The sequence below is a fragment of the Equus asinus genome, chromosome 3 (genome assembly GCF_041296235.1).
Source record: "Equus asinus isolate D_3611 breed Donkey chromosome 3, EquAss-T2T_v2, whole genome shotgun sequence".
Lineage (NCBI taxonomy): Eukaryota > Metazoa > Chordata > Mammalia > Perissodactyla > Equidae > Equus > Equus asinus.
In genome coordinates, this window is record NC_091792.1 from 139,657,850 (window position 1) to 139,676,488 (window position 18,639).

At 34.1% G+C, this 18,639-nt stretch overlaps 1 long non-coding RNA gene across 1 annotated transcript in view; it reads left to right on the plus strand.

The window, feature by feature from the left end:
• The window catches only part of LOC139044882 (uncharacterized), a 178,149-nt gene that overhangs the window by 60,964 nt on the left and 98,546 nt on the right, over positions 1 to 18,639 (plus strand). Inside the window, exon 2 of the long non-coding RNA XR_011502287.1 lies at positions 17,736 to 17,847. This is a non-coding gene — a long non-coding RNA (uncharacterized lncRNA). The remainder of the gene's footprint in view (positions 1 to 17,735; positions 17,848 to 18,639) is intronic.

The window sequence follows — 18,639 nt, forward strand, 5'->3', positions numbered from 1 at the left end:
AAGTCTAAAGTCTCGTGATTCTTAAGGAAGTCTATTTTCTCTGGATAGTTCTGTATGTTAGAGGTTCTTTTTAGTGTGATTTCTTTTTATTTCTTTGCAATTTCCCTTTTTTATTCCTAACATACCCCTTGCTGTCACACAGGGGAAAAAAAATCTATTTCTTCTTTCACACAATTAGATATAATTTCCCCACTGAGTCTTCATATAACCTAACCTAAAAGTTTTCTTTTATTTGTACTTCATTCTTTAATGCAAGATTTATATTACTATTATATAACAAATAAAACAACATAGCTTAGGTTTGGGAGGACATAGTCTGGGCCTAATTCTCTGGGAGCTTCACTGCTTACGAGCCAAGTGAATTTGGGCAAATTATTTAACCTTTCTGTCTTAACTTTTTCTCCTGTAAAACAGGAATAATATGATAACTATAAGAATACCCTCCTCACTGGGTTGGCAGGAGGATTAAGTGACTGTACCCATTAACTGCCAAAATATCTTATTTTAAAATGCACATAGTACATTTAAAAAAATTAACTCATGTTGAGTCATAAAGCATATCTCAAACATTGTCAAAAAACTGAAATCATCAGGCTATGATCTCTGACACCAGACGATTTAACCAAAAAATCAACGATAAATATATAATTTGAAAATTCTTTGAAAAATATTCGGAAATTAAGTAATATATTTCTAAATAACCCATGAGTCAAATGGCTTATAATTATATTGGAGGTTTACTCATAATTGAAATTAGTAAGTGTTTTGAGCTGAAAGATAAAAATATATTGTAACTGTGGAAAGGTATTAAGGACATGGACAGATAAGATGTTTGCCTTCTAACACATACATTTAAAGAGAAGAAAGACTGAAAATCAGTTATCTAAGCATCATTGCAAGAAGTTGGCACATTACTAGCAAATTAATTTGAAAGAAAGAGAAGGACAATAATGGTAAGTAGCATAAACTAATAAACAGAGAAAATGGAACCCGCAAACCAAGGTTTGATTGCTTGAGAAGATTAGTAAAATAATCTCTGTCAAAACTGAGAATTGAGGCTGCTGTCCAGGCAAAGCTAGTTATAATGATTGAGTATGGGATGTAAACTGAGTAAGTAAAGCAAAGTAAGTAATGCAAACTGAGAGGGGCAAAGGACATATTTTTCCCAGACCCACCCTCTTCTCTTGTAAGTCACTCCAATATAATCTGCTGTATATCCTACTCCAAACCAAAGAGCTAGGAGGATGGTGTCTACTCTTTCTTACTCCCATTGATAATTCCAAATAATTATTTAGTAGCAATTATTGGTATCTTCTAAAATTTGAAGTTCTTTCTCTTGCTCTTCAATTACTTCAGCAATGGTTTACAATATTTTTACTAGCTCTGACGTTAAGCACTTGAATAAACATGTTGGTGTTTCTCATAAAGTCGTGCTGGACTCACAATTCTTTTTTCCCTCCTTTTATCCCTCCTTCCCTGCCTCTCCTCTTCCTTCTTCAGTTCCTTCCTTCCTTTCTCTTCCTCTTTCCTTCCTTATTTCTTCATCATCTTTACTTCCTTCCACAAATATTTACGGAGCACGTAACACTTGACAGGGGTCTTGGGGACTTAAAACCAGAAGGGAGTCCCTGCCCTCAAGAACCTGACAGTCCACTGAGGCCGCTGAGAGCAGAAGCAGTAGGAAGGATGGCGTAAACATTGAGTACTTCTTGCCGCATCATGTCTCTAAATACATCACATTTAATCATCACAACAACCCTGTGAGACCAGCATTAAAATCACTTCCAGTTTACAAATTAAAATAACTAAAGTGAAGGAAGATACAGACCTTACCTATGACTATCATGAAAATGAGTATTGAAATAGGATAAAGCCCAGACAATCGTAGATGTTGCAATACCACGAACACCTCCAAATTTTCACAAGTGAATTCAGATTGATGGGTAATCAGTAGAGTAAGGCAGGATCTTTCCATTTCTACACTGTATTTGCTCCCATTTCTATCATGGCTCTCCTGTACTCCACAGCGTAGGGACACCTGACAACATATCATCAAAAAAGTACCACCACCAGAATTGCAAGTTTTGAAAGCGTGCTGGTATATCACGTACAGTCGGCCAAGGTTTAAGTCACAGTTTTGCCACTCACTAGTTCTGAAGATTTATCATTTCTCCTTTCTTTTTGGACCTCAGTTTTCTCATTGTAAGAAAGAAAACATTTTTCTAGTGAACTGAATTGATTTTTTCGCTATCTTTTCATCTTTGAAATTCTTTAATATGCAAATGTAAAATATTTATGAAAACTTGAACCAATATGCTATAACTTTATGAATACATATTGTATAATGTTTTACTATTTAGTTTATCTCTTCCTCTGGCATATGAAGATCAAAATGTGGTGGGAAAAGTTGCAGAAATTAAATATAAGAAGCAAACAGCACAATTAACAGGGTGTCTAAAGTGATGTTGAAGTAAGTAATAACTACAGAAACCCAAGAAAAAAGTATATGACAAGCCTACAGCACTGATTTTGGAATAGCTTTGGAAATATAAAACCAAGAAAATAGAACCTGGATAGCAGTATATTTGGTGGTTTCAAATATATTGGCAGACTATATTTAAAGGTTTTTGGTTAATGTCTGTGTCAGTTAACTTGTGTGTGTGTGTGTGTGTGTGTGTGTGCGTATTTAACAAAATAAACCAAACCCAAACCAAATGGGTTAAAACTACAAACACTTATGTAACTTATCATTCTATGGATTGATAATTTGGGCTGGGCGTAGCTGGAATGTTCTGCTGTTCTGAGTCAGGCTCAGGTGATTGCAGGTGCACTCACTCAGGCATCAGTTTAGTATATAGCCAGTTTGGCTGGGGGATGGCTCATTTATGTTCAACATATGCCCCGTCCTTTACTGGGCTCTGTTGGACTTATTTACATGCCATCAGTGGCATGGGTTAAGGAGTCCAGCTCCTGGCCACAAATATATGTATGATTTTTCAGGCCCGACCATGGGCAATTACAAAGGTTTTCCTGACAGGCTTCAGGGGAGAGCATTCCCGCCCCCACCAGCCTTGGCGCGCAGCCAGTGCATTGCAGACTCCGAAGGGAGCTGCACTCAAGGACGCAGGCCCCACCATGCTCTATGCTTCTCTGCATTTCTAGCCCAAGTACCTCCAGTCCAACGCCTCTATCTCCCAGTCTGTCGGCAGAGGTCTCTACTGAGACCTCTTCATAGGGAGGGGTCAGAAAAGGGCCACTCTGAAGACACTTTTTTCCACTTTGATTCTGTATTCAGCACTTTTCTAATCCTCTCTTTTCCCTCTTTCCCCTTCCCCCAACCCCCAGGTTCCTAAAACTGCAGGAACCATTTGTTTGGGGCTCCAGCAGTGAGATGATCCCTAACATCTGTGTTGATCCACCCGATCCTTCACTAGCACACCTTTCCTTCAGGGAAACAGGAAGAGTCCAGGCTTTCTCGGATTTAGCCTACGCCTTGTATTATTGCAGGAAGTGATTGCAGGCTTGGCTCTCACTGTCATCTGGGCTTCTTGTCTTGTTTGGCGAGTCCCACACCTGGCAACTCAGCTCAGTTCTCTCCAGCTCAGCTGAGCTCTAGACAGGGATTCCAAGAGCAAGAATGGAAATACAGAAAGCCTATTTAGGAACTCACATGATGCTGCCTTTGCCATCTGGGCAAGTTACAAGGCCATCCTAAATTTAAGGAGGGAAGAAAGAGATTTCTCTTAGTGGAGGAACTGCAATAAATTGTGGACATTTTTACACATTCTACAATGTCACGCTGGGAATTGTCATTTTATGGCACAATTCAGGGCTCTGTCGTCTGCCCTACCCTCTTCAGAATTTCTTGCTGGTCAGTTGTGCCATGCTTGAAGTATTATTCACCTGGTAAAGTATATCAGGAACCGAAGATGTGACCGCACTGTAGAATTAAAATACTGGGGCCAGAAGAGTAAAGTCAGAGAATCTCCACACAGTAAGGGGACATAAGTGACGGCTCAAATTAATGGCCGAAGAACTGGGAGTGTTTAGTTCAACAGGAAAATCTTAGCTTCAAGACGGTAGTTACAGAAGAGGGAATAACTTTAATTTATATTATTCCAAAAGGAAGAATTATAACAAAGACTGGAAGCTAAGGAATCAAGATTTAAATACATCATATGAAAGACATTGTAACAATTACAATCTTCTGAAAATAGAATAGACACACTTGTAAAATTTGAAGGAGCTGTAAGATTAAAGCCTTTGAGGTGTTAATAAGAGAAAATTTTTTAAGATCTTTCATAATCACAAAATTCTTTGGTTTTATGTTCTGTTCCTTCATTTTTATATCTACTTTTTTTACCCCATCAAACTTAAACTAAAACATATATTTTCTTTTTCCTCGTGGCTGGTCCAAGTAAGTGAATTGTTGTTTTTAATAACTAAAAATAAAAAACTAAACCATATGTTTCACATATATCTTATGACTTAATTTGCTGTATACAGGTGTGAGACATTGGAAAGGACTGGAATATGGAATACTCATCCGCATAATGTGCTGTCTGCATTCCACTTTAAAAAGCTTATGATTTTGCTGTTCATATAAAGCAATACTTTTACCAAGGTGGACTTATTGACTTTACCACTTGATTTCAGGATAAGGTGTAGTATTTTGGTGCAGTTTTAAAAATATTTTCAATTTTCCAGGAGCATATATTTACTAAATAAAAGTTGGCATTAACTCAAAGCAAATTAAATTTTTGGCTTTTGGCACTTAACGATGTATAAAAGTGAGCCCACTATAATTTAGTTTCTTCATTAATAAAGTCAGGATAATTGCAATACTATTTTAAGATTTTTGAGTTTTAAATTTGATAAAGTATGCAAGCAACAGCACTTTGTATGGTGCCTCACAAAAAATAAGTACTCAATACATGCTACTTACTTATCACTATTGTCATTATAATCATCGTCATTGCTTTAGTTAGATGATTATCTAATACAATAATGCAAAGGACTGACTTTGGAATCCACCACTCTGTGTTCAAGGCCTAGTTCAGTCACTAAATAGCTAGTGACTATAGATAATCTAATTAAGTCATCGGTATCTCAGTTTTCTCATCTGTAACATGGGAATTATGATATTACCAAACTATTAAAGCTGTTTGAGTATTAAATTAAGGTGATAGATGCAAAATGCTTAAACAATGCCAGAAACATAGCAAAGACTCCAATAACATAAGCTACTATCATTAGATGTATAATAGAATTTGGTTTTTATCACCATTCTATCAGAGAAGATGAATTCTTGAAGCAGCTATAATAGACTGCATTCATCAATTTTTAGTCACTTTTTTATAAGAAGGCATCTGAATATTCCTATAATTTATAGATTTATTTGCTGATTTACACATTATGCACAAAAGAATACAACATATGCGTTACTTGCAAATAAATGAATCAAAAATTGCAATAACACTTATGATGTACTTTTGTTGATTAGAACTTTTTAATCAGTAATTTTTCTGTTAAATATTAGATTACTTGAGCTTCATTCATTTATTCAATATTTTTTTTTTTGTCAAAAATGTGTGTAAGACACTGACTCTATGGCAGGAACTCTAATTTCTCCATCTATTTTCTCATTAATCTTACAGTCTAATGAAGCTGTCAAACATGAAAACCATTTAAAAATATATATTTTGGTGTTTAGTCCTAATTTTCCTAAGGATTTTGATTGAGCAAGTAAAGAAAAATCCAGGGATCCAATTTAGACTCAAACTAAAAAAGACATCTAGAATATCTTTAGACTTTCTCATCCTGATTTTCCACTTGAGTCAATCACTTATGAAGCTGTCCTACAAGACAGCTTCCAACTCTGTCTTCACAACATTCACCTATTGTTGAATAACCTTCTCTGCTCTTCAGAAAAGAAGCTTATTGGAGTTGTTTATATGTCTTTCTCTCTCTAGATAATATTTTCAGTGGGGGCACTGGCCCATGGAATTAGTTTTACAGAATTATCAATCGTGATATTGACTTCAAGAAAGTAAACAGCTTCACTAAATAGAATTATAGAGATACTATGATTCATCCATGACTTAGGGCCTAAAATACAATGACAATTTCTCCTATGGAAAGAGTAAGTAACCTCTATGTGAAAAATAAAACTTGCATTATGTTCACAAAATGAAGTCACATTCTCTGCTGCCAAAACGTGTCATTGGTTATTCAGTGAGCCAAGTGGCTCACAATTTGCGTGTAATCTGATCACATGAAATATACTCTTCACTTCTTTTCATAAACAAATTGTGTTGCTGTGTTGGAGTGTTTAATTTCCCTAGTTCAAAGAACAGACATTTGATAAGGAGAGAGTGTCCAACGATCTTTGAAGAGCCAGTATATGTTTTTCAAATGCTTTTAGAATAGAAAAAAAGAAAAGGAAAAGAAAGAAAATGCTCCCTTAGGTAACAAATTGTTTTTTTCAAATCCTAGTGTGGAAATAGCTTGACCCACATTATTAAAAGGATTTATTGATTTTTCTTAGAGAAGTAACCTGAATAAAAATTTCATTCACAACACTTTAAAGCATAGGAGTTTATTTCACTTGTATCGTGATGGCAACAAGAGTTTTAAAGACTTTTCCCAAAGGCAGTGACATAAAACTTGAAATCAAAACAACCATCTTGAGATTTTCTAAACATTTATACTCTACTATGTCTCTTTCTTTTGACTTCATTTTTTAACCATCTTAAGAATGATTTGAAGATAATCTTATATTAACACTAATAATAAAATAAAATAAGATAAAAATACCCTCTGCTCTTTTCATCATGTAGGGCGTATCTAGTTCTCTGGTTGTGTCAGTTTTGATATTCCTAATGGTATTTTTTTCTTTTTTTGTTCCAGAATACACAGCAAAAACTTACAGGTCATGTCAACAGTTTATCACTTGTCATCTACTTAATGATTAGAGTTCTTGAGTCAGAAAAGAAATGAAATAACTTTTTAAATTAATAAGCTGCACTAAGGAATTACACATTTCACTCAACACATATAAACTGGATGTAATTACTTTATCACTAAGAGGACAAAATACCCGCCATATTAAGTGCTCTGAAAGGAATGAATTGAATGACTCCTAAATCTGTAAATGTTTCTGTTTCTTTTCCTTTAGAATTTATTTATTTATTTTTTTTACTCAATGCTAATCTTAGTATCTTCAAAATGGAATAAAACAAACCCGTGTAATCTTTATCTGGTTCTTGAATCTTCTCTGCAGTATTTCTGCCAACTGACTGATGAACTACTTCCCAAATGCAGTGATTTTTTTACTTACATGAATTAAAATACATTCTATAGAGGCAAAATCTGAGTCTTTATAATTTGGTTGTGTAGCCAAGTTCATTTCCCCATGTTCTGATTTTTTTATTTCTTCAAAATATACTCATTGATTATTAAGACCTGAGATCATATTGATGAGCAAGATAGACTAGGTTCCTGTTCACCTGAAAATTTAAGTTTAGTGAGAAAATATTAATCAAATAATTCATAAAAGAACGAGAAACTACAACTGTGCTAAATGCCATGAAGAAATGGTTTAGGTGCCAGAAGCTTTAGGAGTTGAAGAGAAGTTAATAGAGTGAATGGAAAAAAAAGGAGAAGTCGGTGCCAAGAAATAGCATTTCTGAAGTTCCTTTTGGGATGAGAGACAGCAGTGCATAGATTTTAAAGATGTTTATGAGATAAAAATATGCATATGGAGGGCTCATGAGGAAGAGTCAAAGGCACCTTCAAGTTTCTGTCTGATCGAGAAGAATGGAGGGTGGTGGTAGCATACAATAAATAGAATAAATACAAAAATCTCTAAAGAAAAACAATAAACATAAAATCAGAAATCAATGACATATGAAATCTAAAAAACACAGAAAGGATTAACCAAGGCAAAAGTTGACTTTTTTGGTAAGACAAAACAATGGACAAACCTCTGAAAACACCAACCAAGAAAAAGAGAAAAACATTCACAAGTCAGTAGCATTATAAATAAAAAGGAAATCATAACTACAGTTTAGCAGGTGTTATCAGGATAATAAAAGAATACTATCAAAAACTTATGGCAATAAATTTTATTGAATAAAAATAATTATAAGAAAATCTAACTTGTTAACATCTAATCTGACTCAAGATGAAACGGAAGGCCTGAATAATATTGGCAGACTCATTAAATAAATAGAGGTCATATTTTAACATCTTTCTACAAAGAAAATAACAAGCCCAGGTTTTAAAGGATATTTCTACCAAACTTTCAGGTTAAATATCAATTTGATCCTTTTCAGAAAAAGAGTGAATGCTCTGTATCTCATTCTATGGGGCTAATATAACCTCGATTCCCCATGGTAGGCAAAGGGAGTGTGAGAAATGATAATTATAGGCTTACTTGATCCATGAATATAGATGCATGCATCCTAAGTAAATTCAGTAAAATTTCCAGCAACACAAGTTAGAAAATAAGACAACTGGTGAGTTAATGCCATCTATAGTCAGCTCCCTTTCTTTGTGAATAAAAGGTTAATATTGTATTTTAGCAAAGATGAGTAGGAAAATGCAGACAGGGGAATGGTCCACTGGAGAAATGGCATAAAATTATATTTTGAGGATTTGGGTGTAGAGATTAAGTCCTTCAGTTTTTAGTGTTTTCCCAGCTCAATAATTCTCGATTGGGCCAATGATATTGGCTTTAATGAACCAGAGTATTTCTGAAAACTTTGATATTGTCCTAGAAGTTCAGGAGTTTGACATTTTTAAATAACAGAAATTATACATGCACACACAGACATTTAAGCCTGAGTATAAAACAACTATCATGTAGTACCAGTGGATTTCATCCTGTGCTGAAATGATGCAGGAAAAACCTTCTGTGACTCTGCCAGATATGCTTGTGTCATTTTCTTGATCTTATTATATTAGCAAGTTGAATTTTGCAATGCATTTTAAAAATTCCAACACCATACTGGGATTCTCTTAGATGTGCAATGATGTTTCAATTTATATTTATATTTTTAAATGTCACTAACTCCATTAAGAGATTAAAGGAGAAAAATATGATCGTCTCAATAGATACAGAAAAAAGTTTTTATAAAATGAATGTGTTTATGCTTAAGAAAAACAAATGAAACAAACAAACAGAAACTATTAGTAACCTAGGAACTCTGGAGGGTAAGTTTCATGAAGACAGGGAGTTTGGCCTATTCTGTTTATTGAAATAGCTCAAGCACCTAGAAGAGTTCTTTGCACATATAAGACAATCAAATTAACCTTTTATTGAATGAATAAAAGAAAACTTTTTAATTTGATGTACAATACCTATATAACTTAAAATGTTAATAACCAACAACTTCAATGGGTAAATGTAAGAAGAATTTCCTTTAAAATGGAGAATAATACTCTCTATCTTCTCTTCTATTTGGTTTTTCAATGGAGGCTTTACACAGTCCTATAAGAAAATACAATTAAATAAATATACAAGAAATGGAAGAAGAAAATAAAACTGTCATTATTTGTCATTAATGATTTTCTATGTGGAAACACAAACAGATATGTAGGTAATTTATTATAAATAATTGAGAGTATTAGAAGGCTCACTGGATATGATTTAAAAAGCCAATTTTATTTCTTAACTTCAACAACAAATATTTGAACAATAGATTGTATGATACAATTTACAATAGCATAAAACTAAATTTTATTTGGGAATGAATTTAGCAAATTATGTGCAAGAAGTTTTTACAATGAATAATGAAACTGTAATAAAGGGCAATAGAGAAAACCCAAGAAAATGGAAAGATATTCAATGTTCAGAAAGCTTAATGTTATATAACATCATTGTCCCCAAGTGATCACAGAACATCATGAATGATCAGTAAAACTTCTCCAATAAATACCCCAACAGGGATTTTCATGGAATTTAACAAAGTGCTACACATTTTATAAGAAAAAGTATAGAACTATGATAGCTTGGAAAAAGAACAAGAAAAGAAGAGTTGCACTATCAAGTTATCAATTTGCCTGTTAGATTTAGAGTAAGTGGCATAGTGTGGTATTGATATAAGGGTAGAAAAACTGATGAAGGGAAAAGAAAAAAGAACCCAGAAATAGACCTACACACATATAGAAACCTGATAGATGACAGGTGGTGCAGCATATCTTTAGCAAAAGTACAACTACTCACTGAAGAGAGTTTCAAACAACAGTTGTTCAGAGGGGGAAAATGGAATTGGAAGCCTGCTACACATAATAAATAATTTTTTTTTAGAAGAAGATTAGCCATAAGCTAACATCTGCCGCCAATCCTCCTCTTTTTGCTGAGGAAGACTGGCCCTGAGCTAACATCTGTGCCCATCTTTCTCTACTTTATATGTGGGACGCCTACCACAGCATAGCTTGACAAGTGGTGCCATGTCCACACCCAGGATCCGAACTGGTGAACCCCAGGCAGCCAAAGCAGAATGTGTGAACTTAACCACTGTGCCACCAGGTCAGCTCCATAAATAAAATTTTTGTATGTTGTTGAATAGTTTCTGGGTTCCCTATTTTGCTCCATTGGTCAATTTGTCTATATTTTTGCTGATCTTACAGTCTTGTTTGGGATATTTTTGTTTTGATATCATGTCTTATCCTTTATTCAAATTGCTTGGCTTCCTTTCATCACTTTTTTAGTCAAATCAATCACTCTGCAAGAATGAAAAAACATAACTTTCAAGATAGCATGTTCCGTTAGAGTGGCATTAAATTGTTGTTTGAATTCTTGAGCATCATGCAATAAATACCTTAATGGAAGATTAATAAGCTAGGGTTTAAGAATTCAGGGTATCATAAATGGGAGTCCATGAACTCTGTGAAATTGGGTGAAAATTCTGTTTTAGATGACTATTTATGCTTCTTTCAGGAAGATACAATGTGTTTTTAGGGTATATTTGCTCTATTTACTTGGAAGTTATTTTGTACATTCTGCATTAGAATATTTTAAGGCAGAATCTCTCTTCTTGAGTCTTTCAACTGCTGCTGCATTTCTCTTTTAATGAAAACTTAACATTGCCATTTACCCTCATGTAAAATAGCTTCTCAGAAGACTTATTGACCCTCTTTTCAATGATAAACAAGTACTATGGTGGCCTCAATTTCTTTGTTTTTAAAATGAGAGGGTGAGCGAATCTTTTCTAGGTTTGTTTTCAGCTCTGACATTTGGCTTCTTTGCTGTATATTCAGTCTTTATTCCTCATGAGATTATTTGCATCTGCCTTAATAAGTGATTCATGTTAAAATAAGTCATATCTATCATTAAAAGAAGGTGAAATGCATATTTCAGAGGCTCTTCTTTTACCTAATGATTTTTAAGAGGAAATAAGACCAATAGAGTTGATAATAAATATTCTTCTGTGATGACTTTATTGCAATTTATAAAGCTAGAGCTCCCACACCACGTTTCAAACAGAAAAATTTCAACATAATTATCATAAAAATAGCTATTTTTTGTGGCAGTCTCATGGATGCATTGGATTTTATAAAGTTTCATAGGCCCTTCAAATTCTACGGAATGAGAGTAAATACTTGATTCAAAGAAGCTTACATTTATTAATAAAAGTTTGTGAACTCTGAAAATTGTAGAAGATAGTGGTACCCAGACATTAAGATCACTTCACAGACCAAAATTTAATTAACTTCTTCTGAGATCAATGTGCTTCTCCACAGTTAATCCATTTCCATAATGTGCAGAGGAGTTAAGTAGAATCTTTTTATCTTTGCTACTTGTTAAAAAATAAACAAGGATAAACTTTTGAGTACTGTTTCCATAAAATATTAGAAGTTTGTGTCCAGATTGCTTTAGATGGATGCCAGCTTCAGAGTCCATGGAATAGTCTGAGAGTTGGCAAGTAATTTCAAATGCTGTGACATTCCCATTATATTTGAGAATGAAACAGCATGATCAACTGGCAGCTCTGAAGACAATAATCTCTATAAAGACCAATTAGCGAGCTACTTGCCAAATCATACATCTTGATGAAGAAGGGAAGCATTGATGATATTTTGCAGATATCCTATCTCAAAAGAGGCCCCACCTTGTGCTATCTTTTTGCATGGTGTGTTAACACAAAGTAATTTTGTAGATGGGAAAACGTTCGAACTCTATCCAAAAGGTTGTAATGTACCAGATGCTTAGGCAAATTTGGACATTTACAATATGGATTGCTTTACCAATGTGGGAGGATGACCATTCTTCCCTTTAGAACTGTGTAATATTACATAAGCTATTATACCTCGTATTTTAAATTTGTGCTTAGCGAAGTACACCTTAATTTTCTTCTAGGTTTTGAAGATGCACAGGTATGAAAAAAGAATCTAAATCTCCAGGCTCTAGTGCAACTTTTACTTGAATTAAAGACGACCAGGGCCAGTCTTTACAGAAGTGAGATGTGGAAAATTCTATCTGTAAAGTAAAGGGAAGTTTATCGTTGACTCTCTCATAAACTCATAAATTAAGAGCCTACTTAGACAGAAATTATCTCAGAAACAGTCATTCAGCTTCTTTATTTTAAAGATGAAGAAAGTGTAAACTAATGGAATTGCACCCTTCTTCTCTGTATCATTCTTTGCCCTATAGAAGATTACCTGCAAGGTATGTCTGATGGAGACTACCAAGACCACACATTCTGCTTCATTCCTTCACACATTCATCAAAATTTAACCCTCTGTAGGTAATTATCTCAAGTCTCTGCTCTCAGGAAACAACTAATAAACAATCTCATGAATTAAGCCTCTGGTTGGAGTTAGGCCCTGAATCTGTTATAGTTTTACCTGTATTTCTTATCACAGAGACGCTATTTAGAATGTGTTTCTAGCATCCTGGCACACGAAGATTCAAGCAGAAATTCAGAGTCAAAACACATAAACATACGCATTTTCACAATTAAGAATTAGATGACTGAGAATTAGAAAGCAGAATGATGAACAGACAGCAAGCTTCATAGCAAGTGAATCAAGAAGAAACCTGAAATTTTACATTAAAAGAGGGTTGGAATTTAGCAGTAATGTTAGGTTATCAGAAAAAGTGGAGAAGATATAGTTTGGATAAGTCCTGCTTAACATTTGTCTCATCAGCCATGGACAGTTTACCATGGACCTACTAGAAATAGGTAAATATGTGGGTACCACTTGAAGAAAAAATATTATTACTATGTGGGAATTAATGGCTGATGCTTGGTAATTCATAGGCCATGGAACAATGAAGATGGTAGATTCAAAGTTTGGAAGTGTTCATAGGTTAGGCTTTCAAAATTTTTTTTTTATTTAACATAAAATAAGGCCAGTCCACTGTGATTTTTTTCTCTCCTTTTAATCTTTCAGTTTTTTCATTAGTCATCAGCATTTTGTGTTATTGCCGAGGATTAAACTCATTGCTAGGCACTGGTCACACTTAAAGAACTTTCTGTATGACTCTATGTAAAGAAAAGGTCAAAAGGAAGCTGTTGGTTGACACACTGTTGCCGAGGAAGAAATACAATACGACTTCATATAGACATTGGAACATTATGGGACACATCACCAATGGAGCAAAATTACAGCATTCTGCACTTAAGTTATTGAAAGTCTTACCTACTTTACTGGAAATTTTTACCAGGCTCACTTTCTGTCAGAGTTAATTTTATCTGCCAAGAAAAATTAGCAACCTTCTAAAAGAATGATAATATTTAAAAAATGTTTACAGTGCTCAGTCTAACTTCCAATGAGTATTTTGCTGGATAAAAATGGAGGCTGAAACTTAAGAAATATTTGTTGAATTAATAATGGAGGTTCTATCTTTGATTTTATAATGCTATATCTTAGATATTTTGCTCCTTCTCTGTTTACTTCCTAACTGACATGACCACAATCATAAATGTGACAAAATACCACGCTCTGGAAAGGATTCATATCAAAACTCTTAACGTCTCCATAAATTCCATAATTAAAAGAAATCTATCTTTGAAAGAAGAGTCATATTAGAATTCATAAATAATAGGTCTCAGAAAAAATTAAAACAAAATAAATGTTAGTTTGGTGAATATAAAAATAATAAAAATGAAAATTAACAAGAAGAAAACATAGGTAGATAAATAATCTCATGATATGGAAATAATTATTAATCATAGAAAGGTTAAACAAGAAAAAGAAAAAATGGGAAAATTTGAGTACATGTACATTACAAATTATGTATATGTTGAAAGTATAATATTAACAGTAAAATGACAAATTGGAAAACAACTCACTGTAATGTCACTCAGAAAATTAAATTCTTAAAATCAACAAGAAAAATAGGCAATGAGGAAAATATCACTTGGTGAAATTTCACCCATACAAACAATCTCAAAAACTACAAATGGTTAATGAACACATTAAAATACCCAATATAACTTAAATTTGAAGAAATGCAAATGGGAAGTCTAATATGCTGCTTGTGGGAATACAAACGTATGGAAGCTTTCTGGAGGGCAACTTAGCAACATTTATCCATATCATTAAAATATCCATACTCTTTGGCCCAATTATTCCATTTTGGGGATATATCCTAAGGAAATAATCAGAGAGGCACACAGTGAATTATACATAAGACTGTTTATTGCAGCATTATTGATGGTAGCAAAACACTGGGACCAGGCACAATCTCCAGTATTAGAGGAATCATTGAGTAAATTATCACAAAATAAGAGAACCTGATAATACAGTGCAATATTATGCATTCTTCACAACAAATGTTATAAAATTCAGAAAAATGAAAATACATTATAGAAACTCTCAAATACATATCCTAATTTTCTTTAATTATGTATCTATACACAGAGACACATTTGTGCACATGTCCCTAGAAGGAAATACGCTAAAAGTTAATATTTTACAGTAGCATGTGCTGTGATTATGAGTAATACCTGGCTTTTTCTTTGCCCATTTCTGCATTTTGAAAAGATTGTACAATAAACATATTAATTCTATTAGAAAAAACCATACACATTAAAGAAGTGTCTATATTTTTTCACTTTCTGAATATGTTAAACAAAAAGAATTGTTATCCTGAGACAGATGAAATATGAATATTATACTAGTATAGTATAAAGTGGAATGAACTATTTTTTATTGTTATTGTGTTGAAGGAAGTACAAATCACAAACTGATTACTCATTTATGGTTAATTACATGAAGTAATGTGCATGAAGCAAATTTTTAGAAATCTGGATGAAATTATCGATTACAATTGCGGTAAGATCAGTTAACTTACAATTATGAAATTCGTCTAATCACATAACATTAAGATGGTCATGGTTTTAATAGTATACCTAAAATGATATTTATATTCTATATTGTTATATATTTAAAAAATAGGACTGTCCAAGTGTCCACAAAACACTTTCAGTATTTATTAAATATATATTAATATTAATATAGTAAAAAATTTAAGCGGCTGGCCTGGTGGCGTAGTGGTTAAGTTTGCAGGCTGTGCTTTGGCAGGCGGGGTTCACAGGTTCACATCCTGGGCGCAGGCCTCTGTACCGCTCATCAAGCCTTGCTGTGGTGGCTCCCATATACAGAATGGAGGAAGATTAGCACGGATGTTAGCTCAGGGACCATGTTCTTCGCACACACTCATGAAAAATTTAAAAATGATGCATTTAAGTTTGAATTCTCTGATAGCGATGCACTAAAACTATCTATTATTTTTAAATGCAATTAAAACTCGTCACTTGAGAATTTAAAATGTTTCAAAATAATTATTGTTACAAAAATAAAATCCAGTAGGTTTTAGTAAAATAATTAAAATAAATACAAGATTTAAAAGTTCAATATGACAAAGAGAACAATCTTACTCATATCAGTGTCACTCAGCAAGTGGCACATCACTGCAAAAAAATTTATTGATCAATTAATTGTATTTTTAAAAAATTTGAATATGAATGTTTTATTCAGAGTGAGGCATTTCAACATATATATATATGCAATATTCAATATATGCTAGATTCTGTTCTAGGCAATGAAAAGACTAAAATACAATAAAGGAAGAGATAGAGACTTGAAAGATGTAAGGACATCTGAGACCAGACTATTCGGCAGAGACAATAGCAAGTCCAAAGGCTCTAAGCTGGGAATAGATTGACGTGTTTTAAGAAGTGAAATAGACATATGTGGGTAAAGCCACGTGAGCAAGGGAAGCAATGGAAAGATATATGTTCAGAAAACTAGCAGTAACCAGATAATTTAGGATTTTATAGCTAGTTAGGGACTTTGGGTTTTCTCTGAGTAACATAGAAAGTCATGGAAGTTGTTTAGGTGTTAGAGATGATAATTAAATTTCAGAAGGATAATTCTGTTGAGTGGATTATAAACTACATAATGATAACCCATGTTTAGGCTATTATAATTTAGGTAAAATATGATGTTGCTTGAACTAAGGTGATAGTAGTAGAAGACCTGACAATGGTCAAAGTGGTTCTATTTCAAAAGCAGACTCAATTGGTTTAATTGGCAGCTTCAAAGTAGAGTGTATAAAAAAGAAATGATAAAGTATACCTAGAGTTATATGGAGTCACTATATATTAAAATAGGAAAGACTGTGGGTGAAATACATTCAACATGGCACAAATGCTGTGTTATCCTTCCTCTCGAGAGGTGGATTGTGTCTCTTTCACTTGAATTTGGGCAATTGTTTGTTGCTTGATTGATTATTAAAGTATGATGGAGTGATGTCTGGGAACTTCAAGGCTAGGTAATAAGAAGTCTTACAGCTTCCACCTGAGCCTCCTGGGACATTTATTCCGGGAGTTGCCAGTCATCACGTAGGAAGTCCTACTACACAGAGACCTCTTTAATGTGAGGAAGCCACATAGAGACGACACTTGGAAAGAGAGAAGCCCAAGAACCCACAGATGTTCCAACTAGTCCAACTCAGGTGCCAGACATATGAATGAAGAAGCCTTCAAAGGTCTCCTCCCCAGACACCGTCTGCCTCAATCACATAAGAGTTTCTGAGTGAAAACACCCAGCTGAGCTTAGTCAATTCAAAAAGCCATGGAATAACAGTAATAATAATTAATAATAATAATAAAGTGTTACATTAAACCTTTAAGTGTTGGCATGGCTTGTTACAGAGCAATAGAGAACCAGAGTAGTGGGACAAACAGGGTTAGAGGGAAATCACAAGTTTTATTTTTCACATGTTAAATGCCAGATGGCCATTGATCATCCAAATGAAAATGTTAAGTAGGCTAAGTAACAACCTCTAGAATTCACAGATATTTAGATTGGATCACCAGTCCATGAGGCATTTCTGTTTAAGACTCTTGGAGCAAATGTCAAAATGTTATTATGATACTGGATCTCCCTCTCTTGTTTCTTATTTAATGTGAGCACTTCTATTTTTTTCACCATTAATAATGATGTTTGCTATGGATTTCTGGTAAATAGACTCCATGTATGAAGTTTCTTTCTCTCCTTGTTGGCTGAGGACTTTTCTTTTACATTATAAATGAATGTTGATGTTTACCAATGTTTTTCTGTATCTAGTGATAGGATCACATAGTTTTATTTACGTGCTGAGTTGTCTGTTGTTAACAAAGCATCACCATCATCCCATTCTAAGATCTTTTCTGCTTCACAAAGAAGAAACTAGGAATGATTATTTCTTAAAATCCTCTTCATCTATCTTGTTCTAGGTTAAAAGCTGACAATGAAAGGGCCTCATAGAAGATCTGGAAGGTGTAAGAGGAGAGACCATTATTCCGAGTAGGTATTGCAGACAGACACATTCTCATGTGGTACTTCCAGGTAAGATTCTTGAGAATTACTTACTTTGTTAATGCACTTTGAGTTAAATGGAAGAGCTTCCTCACAGTTATCTAGATTTGTCATAGCAGGTCATCAGTAAATTCTTGAAAACCATTTGATCCTGTAGTGTTGGCTGGGACTTTTAGCAGAGTTTTCTCTGAGCTTTACTCCATCACTTCTTCCAATAACTGTGCAATCTTCCAATTTCCAGTGTTAAAACCTTTAACATGTGGCGTGCAGAGAGACATCTGTGTTTTATACTGTTATATTTCTGTATTAATTTTATCTTGACTGATACACTGGTAGAGTTTTATACAGCTAAATAATCATATTTTTTTTGTTGAGAAAGATTAGCCCTAAGCTAACATCTGTTGCCAATCTTCCTCCTTTTGCTTGAGGAAGATTGTCACTGAGCCAACATCTGTGCCAATCTTGCTCTATTTTATGTGGGATGCTGCCACAGCACGGCTTGATGAGTAGTGCTAAGTCCATGCCTGGGATCTGAACTTACAAACCCTGGGCTGCCAAAGTGTAATGTGAAAACTTAACCACTGTGCCACCAGGCCAGCCCCTACTTCTAAACCACCTTTACGTTCCTGAGATAAATTCTACTTTGTCATTATAGTAGACTGTTTGCCAATTATTTCACTGTAATTCTCCATCTTTAAGACACCCAGATTAATTGAACTTCTTGGTCCTCTGATTAGGTGAGGCCATGGAACTCATTCTAGTCAATACATTGTGAGCAGATGGGATGTGTCACTTCTAGGCCCGACATTAAATTGCTGGTTC